This window comes from Ursus maritimus, unplaced genomic scaffold (assembly GCF_017311325.1).
Source record: "Ursus maritimus isolate PB19 unplaced genomic scaffold, ASM1731132v1 scaffold_26, whole genome shotgun sequence".
Classification (NCBI taxonomy): domain Eukaryota; kingdom Metazoa; phylum Chordata; class Mammalia; order Carnivora; family Ursidae; genus Ursus; species Ursus maritimus.
The window spans coordinates 7,936,861-7,944,592 of record NW_024425119.1 but is presented as its reverse complement, the minus strand read 5'-3'; positions in this window follow the sequence as shown (position 1 = coordinate 7,944,592).

The following is a 7,732-nucleotide window of genomic DNA, read 5'->3' as shown; positions in this document are numbered from 1 at the left end:
GAAGGAAGGAAGGAAGGAAGGAAGGAAGGAAGGAAGGAAGGAAGGAAGGAGAAGAAAAGAGAGAGAGAGAAGAGAGAAAGAGGGAGGGAGGGAAAGGAAGGGAGGGAGGGAGAGAGGGAGGGAGGGAGGGAGGGAGGGAGGGAGGGAGGGAGGGAGGAAGAAGTCAAAGCCACTGAGGCCAAGGGTGCAAGGAGTGGCCCTGCCTGACCAGGGGCCGGAATCAGCATCCATCAGGCCCTCCCCCTCCTCCTCTAGACCTCAGCCAGCAGGATGGCTCTGGGCCAGTTCTGTGGGCACCTTGCTCCACACGGTATACCCACCCTCACCAGAGGCCATTTAGATTCCAAAGACATTTGGATTCTAATTGGCCTCTGCATGAGATGGAGCTGATCTTTCAGCAAGAACAAGGAGACCACTGTTCTCTCAAGGACTTCCTGGCCCACTACCTCGCCAGGGGGAAAGCCTCCTGCCTTCCTCCACCTACCCAGTCCCACATCTCACTTCCCTCTGTCCTCCCTTTTGTTCTGGCCCTTAGAGAGAGCCTCTTTTCTGTCCCCCATGGCCAGTGCCCAAGCAGAGAGTCACCAGCGTAGCCAGGCCTTTGAGTTTGTGGATAAATCACTTGCCTCAGAAGTTCTAGATCAACCTAAAATCACACCCAAAATTGGGAAGGAGTATTTCACAGTGGTCAGGGGAGTAGGCTCTGGTGTCGAACTGCCATATCTTACCAGCTGTGTGAGCGTATCCAACCACTAAAAAAACCATTTCAGTAAATAAGACACATTTGCCAGTCATACAAAGCAATACCAAGAGCCTTTCCTTCCTCCAAGGAATTTTGTGACGATTCCCTGTAAAATCACTCAGCGTAATACCCAGAATAGAGTAAGAACTGAGAATCTTAGCTATTATTAGTTTTGTTATCTCTTACCTCTTCACTTGCTGATTGAAATTCTCTTAACTGGAACCAAAGCCTTACACTCTACAGTTAAGGATAAGGTGTCACCACCAATGCCTCTGAAGTCACTAGGTGGCTTATATTTATACCAAAGTATAAATGTGATACCAGAGATTTAGAGATAGTATCGCCTTCCCCTTGGCTATTGAGGCAGATAAAACATCTGCCTGCCGCAGGGCTCCAGGACCAGAACCTCTCCCTCGATCCTGTGGCCCCCTCATCCCTATGAGGACAAGTGGGCCATCCCAGATGGTGCTGGAATCTGGATAGCTACTTCTCCTCCTGACCACTAGGCTTCCAGAAGCCTCCGGTCTCCAGATGCAGGTGCAGCCACTTTCCCTTGACCCCCCTGGTCCTCACTCTTCTTGTGTATGGATGCCAAATCCAGCCAGCACCTTGACCCCCGCCCCCTCACCCTGGTGGTTTTCTCAAGCTTCCCCCTTGCCTGAGAGGCCTCCACCCACCTGCCCCGGATCCCCTGCAGAATATCCCCTGTCCTCCTTGTCACTAGTGAAGCCCCAGCGATCCCTCCCTTCAAGCCTCAGTAGGGCTTCCCCACCCCTACTGACGGTCAGATGAGCCAGGAGGAGGAGGGTGTACTTAAGCATCAATGGCAGTCTTCCTTCCATGTGAATGTGCACATCCCTCCTGAGCCTGTCTTACAATATGCCTCTTCCGTGGACAGTGTGTGGGGAGAGCTGTGTGTATTGTCCGTCTGGCCTTTTCATGCACTGTTCTACAAGACTGCTGAGAGCCAGCACCTAATCTTCTCTTTCCTTCATGCACATAACAATAGCCATGGGTATTCACTGACCTAAGCAGACAGGCAAGGCAGAGCTCAAAGCACTGCTCAAGGAGTCATTTCTTGCAGCCTCGCTGTGTGATCTCAGACAAATTATTTTATTTCTCTGTTCAGCCTCAGTGTTCTGTGACAGATCTACTCTCTTGCCTTCCACACCCACACCCTCCCCTTGGATCCCTCTCTCGTTCCCCACTGTTTTTAGAAAAGCTTTGCTCCCTGTCCTTGACCCAGCAGTCAGGAAATTGTCATCCTTCGTGTAACGGAAGTCTATCCTGCAAGGCCCCCAGTGGAGAAAGAACCCCAAAGGAACAGCTAGATCACAAAGCATTCTGTCTCTCTTCAAGGTGGCTCCCCTAACCTCTGCTGCTACTCCCACCCTGTTCTGCTTCCCCACCACTCATTTCTTACTGAGTAGCACAGATGGGACAGAGGTGAACCATTTAAAATAAGGGTTTATTAAAGTCTTGGAGAAAACAAAAGCAAAATAGAACAGAGAGTAATATATGAGTCAATTATCTGAGGTATGAATGCAGCTTCGCCCATAAACTCATTGTGGATGGAAGGGATGGTGCAGGGTATAGAGATCTGCCTTGCTATTAACAAGCAAAGCACACACACAGAATGTTTAAAGAGTTCTTTATTAAAGGACTTTATTTCAGGCTTGAAAGTCTACACAAAGCCCAGGGGGCATGGGAGATTTGGAACTGGAATCTCCAGGCTCTGAACTTGTCCCTTTAGACAATCTGCTGGTGTGGGACCATTGTCCTAGATTCTTAAGACTCATGCTATAGTCACCCTCCCTTAGGTTGGAAAAGGCATTCTATTTAGGGCTTCTCCTTGCTTCTCTTTCTTTCTCCTTCTCAACAGCTTCTTGGTCCTTTTTAACTCTTTGCTATTTTCCCAAAGACTCACTTCTTTGGTGTTTGGTCTCCTGTAGGTCATACTTTGATCTGTATGGTCCTGCTACTTGAGGGAGGAGTGAAGGAGCCCTTCAGATCTTAAGGTGAAGAAGAGAGTCAGAGCCCCCAAAGGCCTTCCGGCTTCAGGTTAATGCATCTGAAATACAACCATACCTAGCAAAAATAACATCCTACTAACTGGTCTTCTGCATTTATTGCACTAAAATAATATGTCTATTTCTGTGATACCCAACCAATCTCCACGATGGCCCCCAGTGATCCCTGCTTCCTAGCATTCCCATTCTTGTGGATTCTCCTCCTACCCTATATCAGGTAAGTGGAAGTGACCCTCCCACAATCATGTGAGGGAGCCATCTTGGAAGCAGACCCTCCAGCCCCAGCTAAGCCTTCAGATGAGTGCAGCCCTGGCCAACATCTTGATGGAAGCCCTATGAGAAACTCACCAACATCACTCATCGAAGCTGCTTCTGGATTTCTGACCTTCAGAAACTATGTAAAATAATAGATGTTTGCTGTTTTAAACTGCTAAATGTATGAGTGATTTATTACACAGCAACAGGAAACTAACACATATTTTTAGCTTTGAATTTCATCATAAATGACCCTCTTCCTAGCACCATAGCCTCAATATTTGCCAGGCTGGCAAAAGGACATGGGCAAATGACTTAGGGCAATAAAAACCTGTCCAGCCACAAAAAGGAATGGCTCTACACTCAGTGTCCTAGGCCCTTCCATCCTAACCCCAGGTCCAGACACCATCTGAGCACCCAGCACCAGAAACCCACATCTCAGTGTCTGCCCCCTAGAAGTCTTTAAGAAAGTGAAGTTCAGAGGTAGGCAAGTGCCCCCTTTCTTTCCTCTCTTAGGTCCACCTGCTGGAGTACTTTCTGAGAACCCACGTTTTCCCTAGGTAATTGTTAAAAAGAATGTCCGGCATCTTCAGGTAATACCCCCCACTTTCACGTATGTATAAGCTTACCTTGTGGCTTTAATAGGACAAATGCAACTCAAGAAGCCTCATGTCATTAGAGAGATTACATATCCAGGGGCAGGGAGAATATCTTAGATAGCATCAGATCTTTGCCAGTGGGAAGCTTATTGACAAATTCTGCAATGACAGAGCATCAAGATCCTTAAGACCAGTAGCAATGAGCAGAAGGCGGTGTCCGGGCATACAAGGCAGGGGAGAGCCACACCTGGGTGCCCAGTTATCCCTCACAGAGTAAGGAATCTTTGGGATCCTCCCCAGCCCTCCAAGGCCAGCATGGTGATACCAGAGCCAAAGATTTCTTTGTTGAAAAGAGGGAGGGTGAAATGGAGAAACACAGCTGGGAGAAGGCTATGTGCAGAGGCCACCAGGTGAACCCAAATCTGATGGCTGGAAAGAGGGGGACACCAGGGAAGGTGTTTTAATGGCTCTCTCTTCTGCTATGCTCTCCCCAACAGTCTTGGCTATGGGCAGCCCCTGAGCCTGGCATACAGTAACCTCTGCTGTCACCCAAGAGAAGCAGAACACTCATCAGGACCAGATCTACTACTACCAGTGCCCATAGCCCTATTACTTAATGAAGCCCAGAGAAGGTAGTAGCCAGGGTTCCCAGGTGAGAGCCAGCCGAGCCCTCTCAAGGGCACCTTGCCTTCCTATGACTGCTTTCTCTACCCAAGAGTGAGAAGCAAGGTCACATAACAATGGCCCGAACTCTCACTACAGAACAGTAAGTGGGGCAGGGCTATCCTCGGGGTCAACTTCACTCCCTCGCTCTCTGTATCAGGAAAACAGGAAAGAGCCTTAGGCATCCTCTCTTGGAGCATCTGCCCCCACTGCCAACCTCAGCATCTGGACCTGTCTCTCTACTACATGCTCTCTTCCTCCTTGGGCACCTTCCTCGAAAACTCCAATACCTGGTCCATTCCTCTTCCTCTCCACCTCATCCCATGGGCTCATCCTACAGATACATGTGCCAGGCATCATGCTCAGTCTTGGGATATTGAAACCAGTAGAACAGTCCCTCCCTCAAGGAGCTCACAGTCTTATAAGAAAGATAACTAAGTGAACAGGTGGTTATCATACATCAAGATAAGTGCTAATGTGTGATAAGCTCGGGAAAGCCCTGACTCCAGGAGGGCTTCCCAGAAGAGGGGACCCATGAGGAGAGAAGTAATAATAATGGATGGCAGCCATGGCATGATTACTGCATGCCAGACATTTACTTTTCAACTCATTTACTCCTCTCAAGAATCCTATGACATAATGATATCTTTACTTTACAGGTAAGGAAACTGTATTGTCAGGATTCTCCAGAGATTTATTATAAGCTTTTGGCTCAAGCAATTATGGAGGCTGAGGAGTTTCATGATCTGCTGGCTGCAAGCCAGAAACCCAGGAATGTCGACGGTATAATTGTAGTCCGAATCCGAAAGCCTGAGAAGTATAAACCCCAGTCCAAAGACAGAAGACCAATGTCCCAGCTAATCCTCCTTTCCTCTGTTTTTCGTTCTATTCAGGCAGGCCCTCAGTGGATTGGATGATGGTGTCCCCGAGTGGGAGGCCCATCTGCTTTACTCAGTCTACCAACTAAAATGCTAATCTCTTCTGGAAACACCCTCATGTACACACCAAGAAATAACGTTTAATTAGCTATCTGGGCATCCCTTGACCTGGTCAAGGTGACACATAAAATCAACCATCACAAAAACTAAGGAACATAGAGTTCCTTAGTAATTTGCCAAAGGTCACATATCAAAGGCAGAGCCAGGATTTGAACCCAAACAGATTGGTTCCAGAGGAGCCTGACCACCTAACCTGAAGTTTCTCAACCTCAGCACTATTGACATTTTGGGCCAGATAATTTTTTGTTGTGGAAGGTGCTGTCTCGTGCATTGTCGAATGCTTAGCAGCCTCCTTGGCCCTACCCACTAGATGCCAGCAGCATCCCCACAGCTGTGAAAACCAAAAATTTCTAGATATTTTTCAAGTATCCCCTGGGGAGCAAAATTGCTCCTGGTTGAAAATCACTGACCCAACTATTTTGCTACTACTCTGCCTTTCTAAGCAAGATATTTATTGAGTGTTTACCAAATACCAGGCATTCTCCAAAGAAATTTTGATTATTAGCTCATGTAATCCTCACAACACACCTATGGGTACCATTGTCTTCATCTTTCTTCTACAGGTGAGGATTTTAGAGGCACAGAGAAACTGCATAAGCTGGCCATGGTCACAAAGCTCCTAAGAGGCAGTGCGTGGATTTGAGCCAGACGAATCTGGAACCCACTCCATTAGCCACTATGTTATGCTACCTTTTGGTCTCTGATGCTTAAAAAACACAGAATTGGCCAAGGAGTCACATGTGCAAATGCAAGTCGATGTTTAGAAATAGTAAGATCACCATTGAGGCTAGAACACATATGACAGGAGGGAACCACATGGCATAAGGCAAGCAGAGCCAATTACAAATGAAGAATGTGGCACGATGGTTAAGTAGCTTGGGCTTCATCTTGTGGATCAGAGGGTGCATTCATTGAAAGGTTTTAAGCTGGGGAGAAGCATGATCACCTGATGCTGTAGACAGACAGCTGATAGAGTAGGGAAGGTGGACCGGAGGGCCAACACTAGTGGCTGACACTCCTTTGGGGTTGATTTAGCTTCTGCCCAAATATTCTTAACCTATAGGCATCAAGGCCCTAACTTGCATACCTGAGATGACTTGGGCAGAGTGGAGATTGCCGGACAGACTCAGCTCTTGTTAGAGTCACTCCCATCCCCAACATTTCTGTCCACAGCTCTATTTGTGTGGTTGTTTGTTTTTTAAGATTTTATTTATTTACTTGTCAGAGAGAGAGCACAAGAAGAGAGAGCATCAGGCAGAGAGAGAAGCAGACTCCCCACTGAGCAGGGAGCCCGAGGCAGGACTTGATCCCAGGACCCCAGGATCATGACCCTAGCTGAAGGCAGATGCTTAACTGACTGAGCCACCCAGGTGTCCCTGTCCACAGCTCTAGTGTCCATTAAGGGCAGAAGCCCAGGATCTCAGCCCGGGTGACTCAGGCCTCCTCAGCCCCCTCTGCTCCAGCTTTCCTGTACCTCTCTCCTGATGGGGGGCATAAAAGCCCCAATGTGTCCCAGCCCAGGGCAAGGTGTCTAAAGGGTCTCCCATGGCTGTTTGGATTCCAGGAAAGAACAAACTCCTCTCCAAATGCTGGGGTCTAATGAAGGCTGCAGGAAAACCTCACTGGTCTGGAAAAGCCAGAGCTATTCCTCAAAGGCCCTTCCCGATGGAGGACAGCAGGTGGCAGCACCAACAGGAATTTCAAAATTAAAAACTAAAACTGAAAATCCAAACTGAAAATGCTCTCCTGCACTCCTGCACTCACATCACGTACTCCCTCTGCTTTCTCTCAACCCATTCAAAACTTCGGAGACTATGCCCCTCTCTACTTCTGCGCTTTGCCTCTCCTCGTTTAGTGAGAAATGAAACGCAATGGACCCAGAAGCAGGTGCAGAAGGTGTAAGTGAGAATCAGAGACTGGGGGGGGGGGGGGGGGACAGCGGGGGGGGCCGCTTTAGATAGCAGCCCCCCCAAGGCTGAAAGGATCTGTGCCTGGCCTGAGTTTCAAAGGACAGAAAGTCCTTCTTCATTAATCACGCAGATTAAAGATGCCCCCAGAGCCAGGGTCTAGCGTCATCTTCAGGATCCATGGCCTCACCCTCTAATCTTGTCTGGCTTAGAAAGAGCCACCTGGCTACAATTATCATTCTAAATACATTTACTTTATAATTATTAAAGTGATTTAATAACATTACAGAAATTTCACTAAACAGAGAAACAGTTTTTAAATCATCCACATCCCTTTACTCTAAGATGGTCACATTCATTTCACATTTTTCTCGTGGATGTTTTCTATTTTTGTGAACATGGGGTGTACTTATAATCTCATAGCTTGCTTCCTTTCGCTCCTTCATCCAGGCCTCTCACCTGTCAGGGGCCTACACATAGCGCGGATGTGGCTTTTGCTCTTGAGGGGCTCACATTTGGCCAAGGGAAAGGGGGACAA